Here is a 21,711-nt window from a genome sequence, read left to right as displayed (position 1 = left end):
GCAGCAGCAGGTTGGACAGACCGAAGGCCGGAGGAGGCAGACCTTGCCCATACCTGTGCCACACCAGAGGCCACAGACAGATGAGTACAGGCCTGCGGGCCAACCCTAAGCCACCTAGTGTGTTTCAAAGTGGTGTTACTAGAGACTGTTAGTGTGAGAAAGCTTTCCACACACAGCGACATTAAAAATAGAGAAGATACTGTTGATGATAAGAAGTACATTGCATGTTCAGGCCTAGCTGCTGCTGATAGACTGTCATAAGCCTCCCTTAAGTACCTGCTTACCTGATGCAGCCCCTGCCAGCATTAAGGTCTGGTTGATAAGAGACAATGGCCTCAATTCACTAAGCTTATCTCCTGTCTTTAATAACTTTTCTGAGCTGTTTCTACAGTTATCACCATGGTGATATAATGGTGATAACTGTAGAAACAGCTCAGAAGTGTTATTAAAGACAGGAGATAAGCTGAGGGAATTGATGTCCTTGTCCCTGTCAAGTCGTTTGGAGTCAGGAGTTGAGTTACAAGTTGCAAGTTCTTCAATTGATGTGTTCTGCAGAGTGAACAGGAGTGTGGTATTTAAAGTGAACCTGTCAGCATTACAGTCGAAGAGTGGAGGAGGATTCACATTGCATCTTATGATATTAAAGTGTGCTGCAGGAGCAACCAGGTGATACCTGAGCAAGATACAGAGTTAACAGATTTGGATTACAAGATTTTCATCAAATCTAACTCAGAGTTCATTCAGCTTTAACAACAAAGTGCACTTAAACAGAGTCCTATTATAGTGAGAAGGTGTTGAGGGTATAGAGGGGTGCAGCAGTCACTTTATATTTTATTTATCTTTATTTTACTTTAACCTTTTTTGATTATTTGCTTTATCTTTTATTTTGTTTGTTGTTTTGGGGAGCCCAATCTAGAGGGGAGGTATTTTGAAGAGAGTGTATTGAGTGCTACAAATACAACCTAAAGAGTACATAAGATCTTGGAGCAAGGTGAATGTCCTGATTGGACCAACCAACGAGCTGTGAACTACTCAGTACCCTATTGTGAACTGTCACGAGTTTCCCCCAAGGTTTTGCGGAGCAATAGAACTTTAACTTAGTTGTGAGAGACTGAGAACTGATCCGATACTGGACTGAATTGCTCAGTAGACCAGTCCTATCCCCAGCCCACGCCCAACATCGGTACTGTGAATTGTATATGCTGTAAAGTGGTTGATTGTTGTACGAGAAGACCTATTGTAGCTCACTATAATTTCTGTGTAACTAACCGTTTCCTTCCGCAGCTTTTACCGGTGCACCGGCAGTGAAGACCAGAAGATGTGTGTGTTATTTGACCTTTGATGTGCAAGGAAAGTGTATTTTGATAATTGATTGATTCCTTTCCACAGTGACCACTGTTAGGTCACAAATAAATCTTTGATCATTTCAGTCAGTGTCTGGTAGATTCCACTTAGCTGAGTGCCTGGTGCACACGGATCAAGCGGGTTACACTGTTTTTAGTTTTTTTTTAATAGATGAAATGAACTCATCCTCTCTGAAGTGGCAGAGGACCCTGGAAATTGACTACATTGCAACCCTGAAATGATACTGCATATCCATACAACACAGCTCTGCTTCTGCTGGGTACCTTGTAGTGTGAACTGAACTTTATTGATAAGGAAATGGTTGCTTTCAAATGCTTTATCTGAATGCAAGTACCCTCGCAGACGTGACACTACTTCTTCTCTGTGGAATGAATGTGTCATTGCAGTAAACCAGCAAGCTGTAGGGGTGCGTGTGGAGCAATAAGTTTTACTTACTGCCTTGCAGGGCCGGATTTACCATAAGGCTTTGTAGGCACATGCCTAGAGGCGCCTGATGATGGAACGATGGCTCACTCACCTCCCCCAGCGCCTAGCTCCCTCCTTCCCTATGCAGAGTCCCGAGCAGAGAGTAAATGAGAGGTTGCTCATCCAGCTCTCAGCATTCCACTGATGAGATCTCCCTTCAGTCGGGAGCACCACTAGCTGCTTAATACCAGGCATGCTCAGATGTACCAAAATTCGGTTCGGGTACAGTCGAATTCGGGTCCGCATGACATTCGAATTCGCCTTCGACCACGAAATTCGGTTCGAATTCATATTCGGTTCGGGGTTACGCCTCAAAATTCGGTGAAAATTCGTGTTCGTGAATTCGGGTTTTTTTTGTGTGTTTTTTTAAAGGGAATGCACATTGAAATAAATGTACATAAAAAAACAAAACTAAAAACGTGACGTGTGGCACTGGCAGCAGGCAATGCATTGTGTGGACCCTGGCGGTGGGACCACTGACAGCAGGAGGATAAATACAACAGCAGCAGCAGGAGGAGGAGGAGGAGTGACGTGTGTGTGGCACTGGCAGCAGGTAATGCATTGTGTGGACCCTGGCGGTGGGACCACTGACAGCAGGAGGATAAATACAAGAGCAGCAGCAGGAGGAGGAGGAGGAGTGATGTGTGTGTGGCACTGGCAGCAGGCAATGCATAATGTGGACCCTGGCGGTGGGACCACTGACAGCAGCAGGATAAATACAACAGCAGCAGGAGGAGGAGGAATGACGTGTGGCACTGGCAGCAGGCAATGCATAGTGTGGACCCTGGCGGTGGGACCACTGACAGCAGCAGGATAAATACAACAGCAGCAGGAGGAGGAGGAATGACGTGTGGCACTGGCAGCAGGCAATGCATAGTGTGGACCCTGGCGGTGGGACCACTGACAGCAGCAGGATAAATACAAAAGCAGCAGGAGGAGAAGGAGCGACGTGTGGCACTGGCAGCAGGCAATGCATAATGTGGACCCTGGCGGTGGGACCACTGACAGCAGCAGGATAAATACAACAGCAGCAGGAGGAGGAGGAGTGACGTGTGGCACTGGCAGCAGGCAATGCATAGTGTGGACCCTGGCGGAGGGACCACTGACAGCAGCAGAATAAATACAACAGCAGCAGGAGGAGGAGGAGTGATGTGTGGCACTGGCAGCAGGCAATGCATAGTGTGGACCCTGGCGGTGGGACCACTGACAGCAGGAAGATAAATACAACAGCAGCAGCAGGAGGAGGAGGAGTGAAGTGTGTGTGGCACTGGCAGCAGGCAATGCATTGTGTGGACCCTGGCGGTGGGACCACTGACAGCAGGAGGATAAATACAGCCGCAGGAGGATAAATACAGCAGAAGCAGGAGGAGGAGTGACGTGTGGCACTTGCAGCAGGCAATGTATTGTGTTGACCCTGGCGGTGGGACCACTGACAGCAGGAGGATAAATACAACAGCAGCAGCAGGAGGAGGAGGAGGAGTGATGTGTGTGTGGCACTGGCAGCAGGCAATGCATAGTGTGGACCCTGGCGGTGGGACCACTGACAGCAGCAGGATAAATACAACAGCAGCAGGAGGAGGAGGAATAACGTGTGGCACTGGCAGCAGGCAATGCATAGTGTGGACCCTGGCGGTGGGACCACTGACAGCAGCAGGATAAATACAACAGCAGCAGGAGGAGAAGGAGTGACGTGTGGCACTGGCAGCAGGCAATGCATAGTGTGGACCCTGGCGGTGGGACCACTGACAGCAGCAGGATAAATACAACAGCAGCAGGAGGAGGAGGAGTGACGTGTGGCAGTGGCAGCAGGCAATGCATAGTGTGGACCCTGGCAGTGGGACCACTGACAGCAGCAGGATAAATACAACAGCAGCAGGAGGAAAAGGAGTGACGTGTGGCACTGGCAGCAGGCAATGCATAGTGTGGACCCTGGCGGTGGGACCACTGACAGCAGCAGGATAAATACAACAGCAGCAGGAGGAGGAGGAATGATGTGTGGCACTGGCAGCAGGCACTACATAGTGTGGACCCTGGCGGTGGGACCACTGACAGCAGCAGGATAAATACAACAGCAGGAGGAGGAGGAGTGACGTGTGGCACTGGCAGCAGGCAATGCATAGTGTGGACCCTGGCGGTGGGACCACTGACAGCAGCAGGATAAATACAACAGCAGCAGGAGGAGTGACGTGTGGCACTGGCAGCAGGCAATGCATAGTGTGGACCCTGGCGGTGGGACCACTGACAGCAGCAGGATAAATACAACAGCAGCAGCAGGAGGAGGAGGAGTGACGTGTAGCACTGACAGCAGGCAATGCATTGTGTGGACCCTGGCGGTGGGACCACTAACAGCAGCAGGATGAAAATGAGCGCGGTGTAATATGTTGCCGCTTTATAAATACATAAATGAATTCAAAGGTAAATCAATGCAGCAGGCCAGCAGCAGCAGCAGGAGTCAGGTAGAAATACAATAAATACATAAATAAATTCATAGGTCAATCAATGCAGCAGGCCAGCAGCAGCAGCAGGAGGAGTCAGGTAGAAATACAATAAATACATAAATGAATTTATAGGTAAATCAATGCAGCAGGCCAGCAGCAGCAGCAGCAGGAGTCAGGTAGAAATACAATAAATACATAAATAAATTCATAGGTAAATCAATGCAGCAGGCCAGCAGCAGCAGCAGGAGGAGTCAGGTAGAAATACAATAAAGTAGTAATTCTAAAGATAAGAGTAATAGGTGTGGCACATCCCCTTCAGTGAGTGAGGAACACAAATATAACCCTCACAGTCCAGCAGGCCTGCACTAGCTGCACTTGAATCCACTGCCACTGGACGTGTGCTCCGCCAAACAAATGGGGAAAACAGTTCAAACATGAATGAAAGAAAGCAGAAGCGTGCACCTTCCGTCCAGGGTTTTAATCTCAAATAGTGACAGTGGTATAGATCAAAAGTACATTTCAGCGTATCAATGTGCAAAATCCAGCATGATGGGTGAACGTTGATGTGAAGCTTACGTGTCCATCCAGATGGCTGGTCTGTGGGAAGGAGGTGGGTGGAAGGCACTGAGGTGGCGAGCGACGGCCGTTTCGCGTCTCCTGACGCTTGGTCACGCTACGTGCCACTGATGGAGGAAGAAGTGAACGGCCGGAGTAAAGACGAGGACCAAGTCCCGCCCCTTCCGGTTACGTCACTTCCTCCTCGTGAGAGCCCGTTGGCCTGGAAACGGGGACGCTGCAGCCGGGGACCCAGCGGGGTGGAGTTAGCAACTCCATCCTCCAAAATGAGACCACCCCCGCAAACAGCACTCGCGTTAGTAGTGCTGTAACGAGACGGTGCTACGCGTTCAAGTTGGCTGATGGTGTAATGGTTAAGGGCTCTGCCTCTGACACAGGAGACCAGGGTTCGAATCTCGGCTCTGCCTGTTCAGTAAGCCAGCACTAATTCAGTAGGAGACCTTTGGCAAGTCTCCCTTACACTGCTACTGCCAATAGAGCGCGCCCTAGTGGCTGCAGCTCTGGCGCTTTGAGTCCGCAAGGAGAAAAGCGCAATATAAATGTTATTTGTCTTGTCTTGTCTTGTCTTCAATGCGCGGCCAGTGCTCAAAAAAGGCACATCTGCCGCCACTCAGAACGCTTCTTAAACGCACCATGCTCGAAATAAATCAATGAGCAAAAAACATTAAATATAATTACTAGCGGGGGTGGCCCGCTATCTCCCCATACGAACGTCTCCGCACCCAGGAATTCCGGGAGGGGTGACTCAAACTTAAATTATAGTGACAGTGTCAATAAAAACAAAAACAAAAAAGACGGGGATTACCATATGGCCAATAAAAACATATAAAAGCTGTATTACGGGCTTGGCTAGGTTCCTAGGATTTTAAAGGAACGAGGGGGGGGGGGGAAGAGTTGGTCGGGGGAACAGGTCTATGCCACAAATCAAGCAAAAGAAAGGGGGGGGACGTACATTATAATAGTCCACCAAAAATAAATTTATAGATGAACCATTAGGAAGCACTTAAACTTCACATCCAATTTCAAATTCAACAACCCCCACACATTCTACATTTTAGACAGGTTATACTAACACTTAAGCAAGCCTGGTAGTGGTAAATTACATAGCCCCCCCCCAAAAAAGCATGCATGACAGGAACAATACAGGGATGATACATTAATAGTTTCACGCAACTGCCAGCATGTTGTTAACTGATATATGGCATATATGAACTCAATGGACTTATACAAAGGTAAATACAAACTATCATCAGTCACAAAAATCTTGTTTAGGGGTCCAACATACAGGATAATTCTGTTTTATCATTCAACCCTAAGGGCCCCATAGCTTCCATTCTCAAGATCAATCTCGTCTCCTTCCTCAAAAGTAACCTATCTCTATCCCCCCCTCTTCAGGGTACATCCTGTTTCTCCAAGGCTGCAAACCTTAAATTAAATCTGTCAGTGCTATGGACATTTCTCATATGCTCAATCAAGCGTGCGCAGCCTTTTCCTGATTTAATTGACCCTATATGTTCTCCAAATCTTGTCTTTATAGACCTAGTTGTCTGTCCGATATAGAACCGGTTACAGGGACAGATCATAACATAGACAACATACTTCGTTTGACAGGTAAAAAATTCCCTAATCTGAGTCACCCCTCCCGGAATTCCTGGGTGCGGGCCACCCCCGCTAGTAATTATATTTAATGTTTTTTGCTCATTGATTTATTTCGAGCATGGTGCGTTTAAGAAGCACTCTGAGTGGCGGCAGATGTGCCTTTTTTGAGCACTGGCCGCGCATTGAACGCGTAGCACCGTCTCGTTACAGCACTACTAACGCGAGTGCTGTTTGCGGGGGTGGTCTCGTTTTGGAGGATGGAGTTGCTAACTCCACCCCGCTGGGTCCCCGGCTGCAGCGTCCCCGTTTCCAGGCCAACGGGCTCTCACGAGGAGGAAGTGACGTAACCGGAAGGGGCGGGACTTGGACCTCGTCTTTACTCCGGCCGTTCACTTCTTCCTCCATCAGTGGCACGTAGCGTGACCAAGCATCAGGAGACGCGAAACGGCCGTCGCTCGCCACCTCAGTAACTTCCACCCACCTCCTTCCCACAGACCAGCCATCTGGATGGACACGTAAGCTTCACATCAACGTTCACCCATCATGCTGGATTTTGCACATTGATACGCTGAAATGTACTTTTGATCTATACCACTGAGGAGGACTGGCCAGGGGGGAAGGGGGGAGATTTCCCCCCAGGCTGCCTCTCATTTAATGATTTAGGGCTGGCACTGTGCCTGGTGAATTTAGGTTTATGTATAAGACAATGTGAAACACTAGGCTGAATGAGGAAAATAAACGCCCAATTACAGAGCAATTGCAGGGCGGGCAAGCTAGTAAATATACACAGCATGATACAGAGCAGAGGCTTGCCTGCAGGGTCCATGGGAAAATATCTGTCTGGTCTCTCACCATTGTTAACTGCATGTGCACAGCTACATAAGATATTATCTAGGTTAACAAGTTTTCGACAGTCCCTAGACTCCAGAAGGACTGCTTGCAGACAGTCCCTAGACTCCAGAAGGGCTGCTTGCAGACAGTCCCTAGACTCCAGAAGGGCTGCTTGCAGGACTTGTGTAAGAGGTAGAAACCCCGACTGTTGTAACTCAAAATGTATTATGTGCCCCCCCCCCCCCCCCCCCCCCCCCCGGTGCCAGTGCATTTATAGTTTACCTGTCACACGGTCCCTTGAGTGTCCTTGCTGTATTTCCCACGTGAGTAATGACATATAGCACGTGGGGCACGTGTGTGATGTCATTTGGGCTGGGGCTGCCGTGAAAACGGGCCTCTAGTTTGTGTTTTCCCCCCAGGCCAAAAGGTCCCAGTCCTCCCCTGACTGTCACTATTTGAGAAATACAATAAATACATAAATAAATTCATAGGTAAATCAATGCAGCAGGCCAGCAGCAGCAGCAGCAGGAGGCGTCAGGTAGAAATACAATAAATACATAAATAAATTCATAGGTAAATCAATGCAGCAGGCCAGCAGCAGCAGCAGGAGCAGTCAGGTAGAAATACAATAAATACATAAATAAATTCATAGGTAAATCAATGCAGCAGGCCAGAAGGAGAAGGAGGAGTCATCTCGTATGGCAGGCAGCAGGCAATGTATTGCAATTCCCAGGCAGGCACCTCATGTCCTCCTTTCGCCCGACAACAGGTGCCAGGAACGTGCCTTCTATCCAGGCCTGGTTAATCTTCAAAAATGTCAGTCTGTCCACACCCTCTGTGGACAGACGAGAGCGCTTCTCGGTGACCACGCCACCGGCCGCACTGAAGCACCTCTCAGACAGCACGCTGGAAGGGGGGCAAGACAATACCTCCAGGGCGTACTGCGCAAGCTCCCTCCAGATGTGCAAGCGCTCCACCCAGTACTCCATGGGGTCCACAGGCTCTTCGCTGCTGGTGTCAAGCCCACTGAAGGACCCCATGTAGTCGGCCACCATCCGGATCATGCGCTGGCTGTGACTCTCATCGAAGGTGGCTGCTGCCCGCACCTCCTCTCTCGGCTGCTGTACCTTCATGTAGAACGCCTGCGTCAATGACAGCAGGTCTCCTGGGCGCCTGATGCTGCTGCTGGCCGAAGGCACCTGCTGCTGTGCTGCTGGCTGCTGGACAGGGACAGAGGGAGTGGAAAGCAGGGGGAAGGCTTCCTCCAGTCGCCGAACAAGGATCTCCTGCAACTCCCTTGCTCGCTGCTCACAGTCTCTGGCAGGCAGAAACTGATCCCACCTCCCCCTCAGCCGTGGGTCCAGGATCATGCTGATGCAGGCGTCCTCCCTCGCTTGCATCCGCTTGACCCTGGGGTCTGTGCGCAGGCAGCGCAGCATGTGCGCTGCCATGGGGAACAGGGTGGACCGTCTAACAGAGACATCAGGGTCAGCGTCCTCCTCCTCCTCCTCTTGCCCCTGAGACTCTTCCTCCTCTCTCCACCCTCGCACCACTGCTGCTGCGCTCCGATGTTCCCCCCCAGCAGCAACGTCCAGCACCTCCAACTCCTCCTCCTCCAGGGACTCAAATACCTGCGGAGCAGTGGACTGCATAGGCGGCTGCTGTTCCAGCTGCTTCAGGGCCTCCTCTCCCAAATCCACCAAATCGCCAAGTGCCCTGTCCAGCAGACAAACAAAGGGCACCCACTGGCAGAGGGATGCCCGTTGTTCATTTACCAAGTTGGTTCCCCGCAGAAAGGGAGCCGACACCAAGCAGACCTGCTGCATCTGCCCCCATTGCGCGTTGGTGAGGAGCTGGAGTGTGGTGCTGCTTCTGCTGCCGGTGCCGGAGACAGTGGCATCATAGATGTACCGGTTGACAGCCCTCCTCTGCTCAACCAGCCGCTCCAACATCGCCAGGGTGGAGTTCCAGCGAGTTGGCACATCTATGATGAGGCGGTGTCGTGGCAGGCCCTCCTGCTGCTGGATGTCTGCCAGTTTTGCTGCGGCAGCTGCTGAGCGGCGGAAAGTGCGCACAATTTTCCGCGCCGCTTCTAACAGCTCCTCCATCCCCAGGTAGGTGCACATGAACTTTTGAACCACCAGGTTCAGGACGTGGGCCAAGCAAGGGACGTGGAGCAAGTCTCCACTGCTGATGGCAGACAGCAGGTTGGCGGCATTGTCGGACACCACCAATCCCACAGTGAGGCCTCTGGGGGTCAGCCACATCTTCTCCTGCTCCCTGAGGTACCGGAGCACGCTGGATGCCGTCAAGGAGTTCTTCCCCAGGCTTTTCATCTCCAGCAGCGCTTGGCAGTGGCGGGCCTTCACGCTGCTGGAGAGACGGGATCGCTTGGTGGTGGGAGCTGCTGCTTCTCCCCTGACCCTGCGCGGTGGCACCACGTAGTGGGCAACTGGTGCTGCTGTGCCCGAGGATGGACCTGCTGCTTCCTCGCTCGGGCTTTCCACCAGGCTGACCCAGTGGGCCGTAAAGGACAGATAGCGCTCTGTCCCAAACCGGCTGCTCCAAGAATCCATGGTTATGTGGATCCGCGCACTGACAGCGTGATCCAGCGCGTGGCCCACGTTCTCCATGGCAGAGTGGTGCAGTGCTGGGATCGCCCTGCGGGAGAAATAGTGGCGGCTGGGGACTTGCCACTCCGGGATCCCAACCTGCAGCAGCGCTCTGATGTCACTCCCCTCCTGCACAAAGGAATATGGCAGGAGCTGGGAGCACATGGCCCGGGCAAGCAACCCGTTCAGCAACCGGATGCGCCTGTGGGCGGGAGGAAGCACCTTGGTCACACCGGGGAATGCTTCGCTGAGCAGGGTCTGGTGGCGTTTGCCTGCATGGGAGGATGAGGAGGCCACTGTGGAGGGAGCTGATGAGGCCACTGAGGACTGGCTGCCCAGGGGGGGGGGGGGAGTGAGTTGCTGCTGTGCTCCTGCTGCTGCTGCTGCTGGATGGGCAGGAGGGGCTGCTGCTGCTGAATGGGCAGGAGGGACGGCTGCTGCTGCTGCTGCTTAAATCTGTGCAGTGGCTGTCTGGCTCTGACCACTGCCTGCACCACTTTGCTTCTCCAACTCATTAAAGTCCTCAAAATGTCTGCTCTGTAAGTGGGTCTGCAGGCACGAGGTACTCAATTTGTGGATATCGCGACCTCTGCTGAGACTGAGATTGCAACTGTTGCAAATTGCACGGGTCAGGTCCACTGAGCACTTGGGGAAGAACCGCCAGACTGGGGACTTCAACCTGCTCTTTGAGCTTGAGGGCTGGGGTTTTTGGATGCCCTTGGAGGATTGTGCCTTTTTGGTTGTAGTTAGAGGTTTGCTGCGGGTGGTGGTAGCGACTGAAGCAGCAGGCTGTGGCTCCTGCCTTCCACGCCCTGTGCTGGCCGCCTTGCTGCTGCCGCGCCTCTGCGCCAGAGACGCCTCCTCCTCCGATGACGAGCTGCCTTCAACCAACTGTGCTGGTGGTACTGGTGGCACATAGGGAGGATCTATCAAGTCATCATCATCAACCCCAAACAAATCCTGTGAGCCCGACTCAACCAACTCCTCTACCCCAACATCCCCTGCATCACGCCCCTCCTCCTCAGCACCAACAACAAACTTCTGCACCTCAAACTCCTCCTCCTCCTCCTTGGATGGCCCCATCATCTCCAACTCATACTTCTCAAAAACATCCCTGTACATTGTCAAAGTCTCAGGGGAGAAGAGCGTGCTCATTGAGGGCAGGCTGGTCGATGGGGTCACCGTGACCATGGCCTCAAGCGCTGGTGGAGGCCTGCTGCTGGTGACAGGAGTGCTGGTGCTGGTGGCACTAGTCTCGCTGGTGCTGGAGGCCTGGCTGGAAAAGGTGGCTTCCTGCCCGGCCATCATTTCCACCACAGCCTGCACCTGACTCTCCCCAATGGGCCGTGGGCGACGACCCGTCTCAAAGATGGGCGCAACATGCTGCTGTTGCGCCTCTGCTCCCTCCTCCCTGTGGTCAGTGGCTGGCAGCGGACCAGTCCCAGACCTGCTGCTGCTGGCAGTGGCTCCTGCAATGGCGCTTCCTCTCCTGGTGGTGCCTCGCCCTCTACCTCTACCTCTGCCAGTCATTGTGCACTATACAAATACAGTAAAAAAAATATAAGTAGAAGAGGGCGGGAAAGGGTGTAAACTTTAATAAAGTCTGTGTTGGTGGTGACTTGGTGGTGACTAGTAGTAGTAGTAGGCAGTAGTAGTACGCACGCAGGTAGCTAAGAAACACCTAGCGTACTACGCTACAAGTAAGTCGTGCGGCAGACAGTCGGTGACAATTACAAACGGTCACACACGGTCAGACGCAATCAATCAATAGGCTCGGGCAGGCGACAGACAGTCACAGGTCACTCACAGCAGATGCTGGTGGTGGCCTGTATGTGTTGTAACTCTTATTTATTACACACACTACAGATGATAATAAAATCACACATTAAAAGTGAAAAAAAATATAAATGAACGGGTACTAGTAGACTAGTAGTAGACACTAGTAGTAGCACGCACGCAGGTAACTAAAAAACACCTAGCGTACTACGCTACAAGTAAGTCGTGCGGCAGACAGTCGGTGACAATTACAAACGGTCACACACGGTCAGACGCAATCAATTAATAGGCTCGGGCAGGAGACAGACAGACACAGATCACTCACAACGGATGCTGGTGGTGGCCTGTATGTGTTGTAACTCTTATTTATTACACACGCTACAGATGATAATAAAATCACACAGTAAAAGTGAAAAAAAAATATAAGTGAACGGGTACTATTAGACTAGTAGTATAGTAGTAGACACTAGTAGTAGCACGCACGCAGGTAACTAAGAAACACCTAGCAAACTACGCTACAAGTAAGTCGTGCGGCAGACAGTCGGTGACAATTACAAATGGTCACACACGATCAGACGCAATCAATCAATAGGCGCGGGCAGGCGACAGACAGTCACAGGTCACTCACAACGGATGCTGATGGTGGCCTGTATGTGTTGTAACTCTTATTTATTACACACACTACGGATGATAATAAAATCACACAGTAAAAGTGAAAAAAAAATATAAGTGAACGGGTACTAGTAGACTAGTAGTATAGTAGTAGACACTAGTAGTAGCACTCATGCAGGTAATAAACCACCTGAGCGGTCTGGACGAGCTCAGCTCGTCCAACACCGCCAGAGGCTGCCGCTCAGGCCCTGCTGGGCCGATTTTCATCAAATAAAAAGCAGCACACGCAGCCGGCACTTTGCCAGCCGCGTGTGCTGCCTGATCGCCGCCGCTCTGCGGCGATCCGCCGCGAGCAGCGGCGAAAGAGGGTCCCCCCAGCCGCCTGAGCCCAGCGTAGCCGGAACAAAAAGTTCCGGCCAGCGCTAAGGGCTGGATCGGAGGCGGCTGACGTCAGGACGTCGGCTGACGTCGATGACGTCACTCCGCTCGTCGCTATGGCGACGATATAAGCAAAACAAGGAAGGCCGCTCATTGCGGCCTTCCTTGTTTATTCTGGGCGCCGGAGGCGATCGGAAGATCGCCTCCGGAGCGCCCTCTAGTGGGCTTTCATGCAGCCAACTTTCAGTTGGCTGCATGAAATAGTTTTTTTTTTATTTAAAAAAAACCCTCCCGCAGCCACCCTGGTGATTTAATCAGAACGCCAGGGTGGTTAAAAACCCCTAGTGTACTACGCTACAAGTAAGTCGTGCGGCAGACAGTCGGTGACAATTACAAACGGTCACACACGGTCAGACGCAATTAATCAATAGGCTCGGGCAGGCGACAGACAGTCACAGGTCACTCACAACAACGGATGCTGGTGGTGGCCTATATGTGTTGTAACTCTTATTTATTACACACACTACGGATGATAATAAAATCACACAGTAAAAGTGAAAAAAAAAACAAGTGAACGGGTACTAGTAGACTAGTAGTATAGTAGTAGACACTAGTAGTAGTACACACGCACGCAGGTAACTAAGAAACACCTAGCGTACTACGCTTCAAGTAAGTCGTGCGGCAGACAGTTGGTGACAATTACAAACGGTCACACACGGTCAGACGCAATCAATCAATAGGCTCTGGCAGGCGACAGACAGTCACAGGTCACTCACAACAGATGCTGGTGGTGGCTTGTATGTGTTGTAACTCTTATTTATTACACACACTACGGATGATAATAAAATCACACAGTAAAAGTGAAAAAAAAATATAAGTGAACGGGTACTAGTAGACTAGTAGTATAGTAACAATAACAATAATATTTATATAGCACTTTTCTCCCTGGGGACTCAAAGCGCTGTGACCCTGCATTATGCAGTCTCAAAGGCTAGGGAAAAGAGGTGAGTTTTTAGCCTTTTTTTAAAGCTGTCCAGAGAAGGAGCCTCTCGTACTGATTGTGGAAGTGAGTTCCATAGAGTAGGGGCTGCATAGGAAAAGGCCCGAGCACCAAATGTTAAGTGTATCCTGGGAATAACCAGCTTCATCTTGTTGGCAGAGCGGAGGGTGGGTGGAGGGGCATAAAGTTCCAATAGATCCGCTATGTATTTGGGTCCCATGTGGTGTAGAGCCTTGAATGTCAGCAGGCAGATCTTAAAATTGATTCTCCATTTTACTGGCAACCAGTGAAGAGTTTGCAGTACTGGGGTGATGTGTGAGCTGCGGGGGGCATTGGCTAGGAGTCTGGCTGCAGCATTCTGTACTAGCTGTAAGGGGCGCAGAACCTTATCTGTAGATCCGATTAACAGGGCGTTGCAGTAGTCTAGGCGGGAGGATACAAATGCGTGAACCAGGGCAGGTAGGTCTTCAGCTGGGATAAGGTGTTTGATTTTCGCTATATTTCTTAGATGGAAGAAGGAAGACTTGACGACAGCTGATACCTGCTGTCTGAGTTTTAGATTTCCATCCAGGATCACCCCAAGGTTTCGCACAGAGTCTTTATACTGTACAGTATCTCCCCCAATTGCTAGTTTGAGGTGGTGAGCGTTTTGAACTTTATCCATCATGTGTGGACCACCTACCACCAACACCTCTGTTTTGTCAGAGTTCAGCCTCAGCTAGCTGGTGTTCATCCAATTTTGTAAATCCACTAGACACGCATTTATGGATGCTGATGGGTCTTGGGTTCCAGGCTTGAAGGACAGATACAGTTGTGTGTCATCTGCATAACAATGGTATCCTAAACCATAGTTCTGGATTATTTTGCCCAGTGGGAGCATGTAGACTGCAAAGAGTAATGGTGATAGTACAGAACCCTGTGGAACTCCATAGGCAAGTGGCACTGGATTAGAGTAGTGTGTGCCCAGACATACTTGCTGTGTCCTGCCAGATAGGAAGGTCTGAAACCAGCTAAGAACAGTACCCCTTAGGCCACAGTAATTCTTCAGTCGCTGGATTAGTATTTCATGATCCACAGTATCAAATGCTGCTGACAAGTCAAGAAGAATCAGAATTGAGCAATCACCCTTGTCCCTTGCAGTAAGTAGATCATTCATTACTCGGACTAATGCTGTTTCAGTGCTGTGCCTTTTCCTGAATCCTGACTGAAAAGTATCAAAGATGTTGTTATCTGTAAGCCTGGCTTCTAGCTGGTTGGCGACTGCTTTCTCGATAACTTTTGATAGGAATGGTAAGTTCGCCACAGGTCTGTAGTTGGTTACAGAATCAGGATCTAGTGATGGTTTCTTCAGGAGGGGTTTTATGATTGCTTTCTTTAGTTCTTCTGGGAAAAGTCCACTTTGCAAGGAGCACTGAGTGATTTTGTGAAGTGCTGGCCTGAACAGCGCTGGGCACTGCATTAAGGATCCAGTTGGGCCAGGATCCAGGTCGCAGGTAGTGGGGCGGAGACTTTGAATGAGAATTCCAAAATCTTCTACACTCAGAGTGTCAAAGACTTGCCATGGTGGTACGGTAGTAGGCATATGCAACGTCCAGTGGTCAATTGATGTTGTTGGTGTAATGCTGGCACGGATGGTAGACACCTTGTTTGTGAAGAAGGCAGAGAATTCTTCACACCTTTCCCTGGAGTATGTGGTTGGGGCTTTTAGGCAGGAAGGATTGCAGAGTGATTCCACTGTGTGGAAGAGTTGAGCAGCTCTGTTGTTGGCTGTAGATATTTTGTGCGAGATAAAGTCTGATTTTTTCTTGGTTATTGCTTGTTGGTATTGTCTGAGGTGTTGAACTAGGCTAGATTTGTGCTCCCCAGTCCCTGATTTACGCCACTGTCTTTCTAGTCTGCGCCCTTTCTTTTTTAGATCCATGATGGTTTTGTCAAACCAATTAGCTTTCTGCTTTTTGGTTGCTGATTTGGTGCGCCATGGGGCAATACTGTCAAGTGTTTCATATATCGTGTTGTTGTACTGGGTTACTAGAGAGTTTGGGTCCATTTGACTGTGGAGCAGATTTGTAAAATCCAGGTTGGCAGTTATCCTCTCCGGTGTTAATTTACTCAGGGGACGGGTTTTGATTGTTTCTTTAGGGAGCTGCTTGATAGGGTGATGTTCAATAGTAAACTGTATTATGTGATGGTCTGACCACACCACTGGGGTTACTGTTATGTTACTAATGTCCATTCCGAGGTGGAACAGTAAGTCTAGCGTATGCCCTCCTCTGTGGGTAGCTGATTTTACAACTTGTGTGAAGCCTAGTCCACCCATGAGATTTATTAGTTCATTTGCATCTTGTGATTGAGTGTTATCAGCCCGGATGTTGAAGTCACCAAGGATGATCCATCTCGGATAAGACAGAGCCAGCATGGCCAGAAGTTCTGGGAATTCCTGTAGGAAAGTAGTAGTAGACACTAGTAGTAGCACGCACGCAGGTAACTAAAAAAACACCTAGCGTACAACACTACAAGTAAGTCGTGCGGCAGACAGTCGGTAACAATTACAAACGGTCACACACGGTCAGACGCAATCAATCAATAGGCTCGGGCAGGCGACAGACAGACACAGGTCACTCACAACGGATGCTGGTGGTGGCCTGTATGTGTTGTAACTCTTATTTATTACACACACTACAGATGATAATAAAATCACACAGTAAAAGTGAAAAAAATATAAGTAAACGGGTACTAGTAGACTAGTAGTATAGTCATGACCGTTTTTAGGGCCGTGCGGCCCGTGCCGCCGCCCGGGGCGCTGTTGGGAGGTGGGCGCTGAAATGGAGGGGGGAGCCGGAGCCGTGGGGAGGGCAGCCCGACCTCTCCCTCCCTCTCCTGGGCCGCCCTCCGTGCTCCCCCTCAGATGCAGAGCGCAGCAGCAGCCAGGGAGGGAGCACTGTATACAACATACCTCCCTGCGTTCCAAGCGCTGCTCTCTCGCCGCCGGTCTCTTCCTCTCTGCCGCCTATACGATGATACACACACGCTGGTTCCGGCTAAACAGGAACCAGCGTGTGTATCGTATAGGGAGAGAGGAAGAGACCGGCGGCGAGAGAGCAGCGCTTGGAGGCAGGCAGGTGAGTTGTAAACAGCGCTTCCTGCTGCGCTCGCTCTGCATCTGAGGGGGGATCACGGAGGGAGGCCCAGGAGAGGGAGGGAGAGGTCGGGCTGCCCTCCCCGCGGCTCTGGCTCCCCCCTCCATTATGGGGGACAGCTACCTAATCTAACCTACCCTGGGGGCACCTACCTAATCTAACCTACGCTGGGGGGCAGCTACCTAATCTAACCTATACTGGGGGGCAGCTACCTAATCTAACCTACGCTGGGGGGCACCTACCTATCTAACCTATACTGGGGGGCACCTACCTAATCTAACCTACCCTGGGGGGCACCTACCTAATCTAACCTATACTGGGGGGCACCTACCTAATCTAACCTATACTGGGGGGCAGCTACCTAATCTAACCTACGCTGGGGGGCACCTACCTATCTAACCTATACTGGGGGGCATCTACCTAATCTAACCTACACTGGGGGGCAGCTACCTAATCTAACCTATACTGGGGGGCAGCTACCTAATCTAACCTACGCTGGGGGGCACCTACCTATCTAACCTATACTGGGGGGCACCTACCTAATCTAACCTACACTGGGGGGCAGCTACCTATCTAATCTATACTGGGGGGGCAGCTACCTAATCTAACCTACGCTGGAGGGCAGCTACCTATCTAACCTGTACTGGGGGGCACCTACCTAATCTAACCTACACTGGGGGGCAGCTACCTATCTAACCTACACTGGGGGGCAGCTACCTATCTAACCTATACTGGGGGCAGCTACCTAATCTAACCTACGCTGGGGGGCAGCTACCTATCTAACCTATACTGAGGGACACCCACCTAATCTAACCTACACTGGGGGGCAGCTACCTATCTAACCTACACTGGGGGGCAGCTACCTATATAACCTACACTGGGGGCAGCTACCTAATCTAACCTACACTGAGGGGCAGCTACCGATCTAACCTACGCTGGGGGCACTTATCTAACCTGTATTGGGGGCACCTACCTAGCTAGCCTATACAGGTGGCAACTATACTGGTTATCTATATTGCAGGCACCTACCTAAATAACCAATTTTGGGGGCACCTACCTATCTAACCTATGCTGGGGGCAACTATTCTGGCTACCTATATTAGAGGCACCCACCTAGCTAACCTGTACTGGGGCACCTACCTATCTAACTTATACCGGGGGCGCCTGCCTATCTAACCTATACTGGGGGCAACTATACTGGCTACCTATACTGGAGGCACCTACCTGGCTAACCTATAGCAGGGGCAACTATACTGGCTCACCTATGCCTGGCTACCTATACTGGGGTACCTATTCTTGGCTACCTATACTGAGGGGACCTATACTAAGTGCAACTAGACCTGGCTAACCTATACTGCGGGCACCCATACCTTGCTTGGGGGGGGCGCAATTTTTACACACTCGCCCTGGGTGCATTTTAGCCTAGAAACTGCACTGAGTATAGTAGTAGACACTAGTAGTAGTACACACGCACGCAGGTAACTAAGAAACGCTACAAGTAAGTCGTGCGGCAGACAGTCGGTGACAATTACAAACGGTCACACACGGTCAGACGCAATCAATCAATAAGCTCGGGCAGGCGACAGACAGACACAGGTCACTCACAACGGATGCTGGTGGTGGCCTGTATGTGTTGTAACTCTAATTTCTTACACACACTACAGATGATAATAAAATCACACAGTAAAAGTGAAAAAAATATAAGTGAACGGGTACTAGTAGACTAGTAGTATAGTAGTAGACACTAGTAGTAGTACACACGCACGCAGGTAACTAAGAAACACCTAGCATACTACGCTTCAAGTAAGTTGTGCGGCAGACAGTCGGTGACAATTACAACAATCGGTCACACACGGTCAGACGCAATCAATCAATAGGCTCGGGCAAGTGACAGACAGTCACAGGTCAGGTCACTCACAACGGATGCTGGTGGTGACCTGTCACAGTCAGTAACTAACTAACACTCAGGGGCGTCTCTAGCCATTTTGTCACTCCAGGCGAGAAATCCTGTGGCACCCCCCCCCCCCCCCCGTGATTGCCCCCAGTCCCATACCCCGCACCCCTCATGGTGAACACCACTCCTGTGGTGAACCCCACCCCCAAGACCCCCGAAAATCATAATGCAGCAGCGTTTCACCAGAAAATGTACTTATTGCGGCATGGGTTCACCAGAAAATAGTTGTTATGCAGCAGAGCGTTTCACCATAAAATATACTTATTGCGGCATGCACTCACACACACCACACACAGTACACACACACACACTATACACACACACACACACAGTGTACACACACACACACACACACACACACACACACACACACAGTACACACACTGCACACAACATACACACTATACACAGTACACACACACACACACACACACACACACACACACACACACACACACACACACACACACACACTAGACATGCACAGCACAGTACACACACTATACACACACACACACACACACACAGTACACACACTGCACACAACATACACACACACACACAGTACACACACTGCACACAACATACACACTATACACAGTACACACACACACACACTCACATGCACAGCACAGTACACACACACACACAGTACACACACTGCACACAACATACACACACACACACACACAGTACACACACTGCACACAACACACACACACACACACACACACACACACACACACACACACACACACACACACACACACAGAGCACACTGTACACAGCACACAGTAGACATACACTATACACATACAGAGATAGGAGGAGTGGAGTGAGACTGAGAATAGCCTGAGATGGAGCAGTTTATCTGTATTGCAGTCCCACATTACACAGAGACTAGTTGCTGGTAATAGGACTGCTGTCCCTGCCAATCTCTTACACAAGTCAGCAAGCAGCCCTCCTGGAGTCTAGGGACTGTCAAAACTTTTCAACCTGTTTAAGACCTTATCTGCACATGCAGTCATTATAACAATGGAGAGAGACCAGACAGATTTTTTCCCACTGACCCTCCAGACGAGTTCTACATCATGCTGTGTATATTTACCAGCTAGCCTGCCCTCTAATTGCACTTTTATCAGCTAGCCTAGTATTTTACATTGCCTTACATCAACAAACCTGAATACAGCAGACACAGGACCAACCCTAAATCATTGAATGAAAGGCGGCCTGGGGGGAAGTCAATGCCTGGCTGCTACACAGTCTCTACATCCACGCAGTTAGCAGTAGCAGAGAGAGAGGGACTGAATTCTCAGGAGTTGGACTCAGGAGCTGATGATGCTGTACTCCTCGGATCCCTGACTAGGATGAGTGCCTTCTCTCACTGACTCATTCATTACTGTGGTTCTTTGAATCATTGAGCTGAAGTCCAGTCAGCCCCGCTGCTGCTGTGTAAACTGACACCTGAGTCAGCTGAGAGGCATTTCTTCTCTCACTACTCAGTGCAGAAGCGCCCTTGCCTCTTCCTGTCGCCTTAGGTGAAAATTTATAGCTGCCTAATGGCTCGGACGCTTGTGAACACAGTACTGAAACTAATAAAGTAACAGACTACAGCAGTAATAATTAACTAAACTAGTACTACTAAGTACACAACTAACTAGAATCCCTAACCTACCTAAGCTAGTAGTAGGCTAAGGCTACCTAGGCTAGCAGGCCTAGCCTGCACACAGACTAACACTAGCCTAGCACAGTATACACTATACACTAGCTGACTAAAAACAATCAAAATACTAGCTAACTATATAGGACAACAATAAATGTGTTTAGGGGGTGTTTAGGAAACAAAACGCTAGGTTTAGCAGTGAAAAGCACTTGCTCAGACACAGCACAGCACTGGAGAATCTCTCAGTACCAGCAGCAGTCACACAAGTGCGTGGCTCCGCAACATGGCCGCCGCCTTATATAGAGGAGGGGAGGGCCAGGCTCCCCTCCTCTGATTGGTTGCTAGGGTTGCCAGGTCCTCGGCAGGAGTAGTGTTGGGCGAACATCTAGATGTTCGGGTTCGGGCCGAACAGGCCGAACATGGCCGCGATGTTCGGGTGTTCGACCCGAACTCCGAACATAATGGAAGTCAATGGGGACCCGAACTTTTGTGGTTTGTAAAGCCTCCTTACATGCTACATACCCCAAATTTACAGGGTATGTGCACCTTGGGAGTGGGTACAAGAGGAAAAAAAAATTTAGCAAAAAGAGCTTATAGTTTTTGAGAAAATCGATTTTAAAGTTTCAAAGGGAAAACTGTCTTTTAAATGCGGGAAATGTCTGTTTTCTTTGCACAGGTAACATGCTTTTTGTCGGCATGCAGTCATAAATGTAATACATATAAGAGGTTCCAGGAAAAGGGACCGGTAATGCTAACCCAGCAGCAGCACACGTGATGGAACAGGAGGAGGGTGGCGCAGGAGGAGAAGGCCACGCTTTGAGACACAACAACCCAGGCCTTGCATGAGGACAAGAAGCGTGCGGATAGCATGCTTTGTACCACCATGCAGTCATAAATGTAATAAAGATAAGTGGTTCAATAAACAGGGACCACGCGGCAACGCTAACCCAGCAGCAGCACACGTGATGGAACAGGAGGAGGCGCAGGAGGAGAAGGCCACGCTTTGTGAGACACAACAACCCAGGCCTTGCATGAGGACAAAAAGCGTGCGGATAGCATGCTTTGTACCGCCATGTAGTCATAAATGTAATAAAGATAAGAGGTTCCATAAACAGGGACCGGCAACGGTAACCCAGCAGCAGCAGCAGCAGCAGCAGCACACGTGATGGAACAGGAGGAGGCGCAGGAGGAGAAGGCCACGCTTTGTGAGACACAACAACCCAGGCCTTGCATGAGGACAAAAAGCGTGCGGATAGCATGCTTTGTACCGCCATGTAGTCATAAATGTAATAAAGATAAGAGGTT

General features: G+C 50.2%; 1 protein-coding gene across 2 annotated transcripts in view; it reads right to left on the bottom strand.

Annotated features, from left to right (window-relative positions):
- Positions 1–21,711, bottom strand: part of LOC137525711 (hemoglobin larval subunit beta-1-like) — a 113,461-nt gene that overhangs the window by 45,670 nt on the left and 46,080 nt on the right. The window contains exon 1 of one of the 2 annotated variants that reach the window (XM_068246880.1): positions 285–371. The exons of the other annotated variant lie outside the window; for it this stretch is intronic. The gene's annotated coding sequence lies outside the window, so the exon portion shown is untranslated. Of the gene's footprint in view, positions 1–284; positions 372–21,711 lie in introns of those variants that run through there. 2 annotated transcript variants of the gene reach the window in all.

This window comes from Hyperolius riggenbachi, chromosome 7 (assembly GCF_040937935.1).
Source record: "Hyperolius riggenbachi isolate aHypRig1 chromosome 7, aHypRig1.pri, whole genome shotgun sequence".
NCBI classification, from domain to species: domain Eukaryota; kingdom Metazoa; phylum Chordata; class Amphibia; order Anura; family Hyperoliidae; genus Hyperolius; species Hyperolius riggenbachi.
Note: the sequence above shows the minus strand (reverse complement) of the source record. Positions and strands in the feature narration are given on the sequence as shown.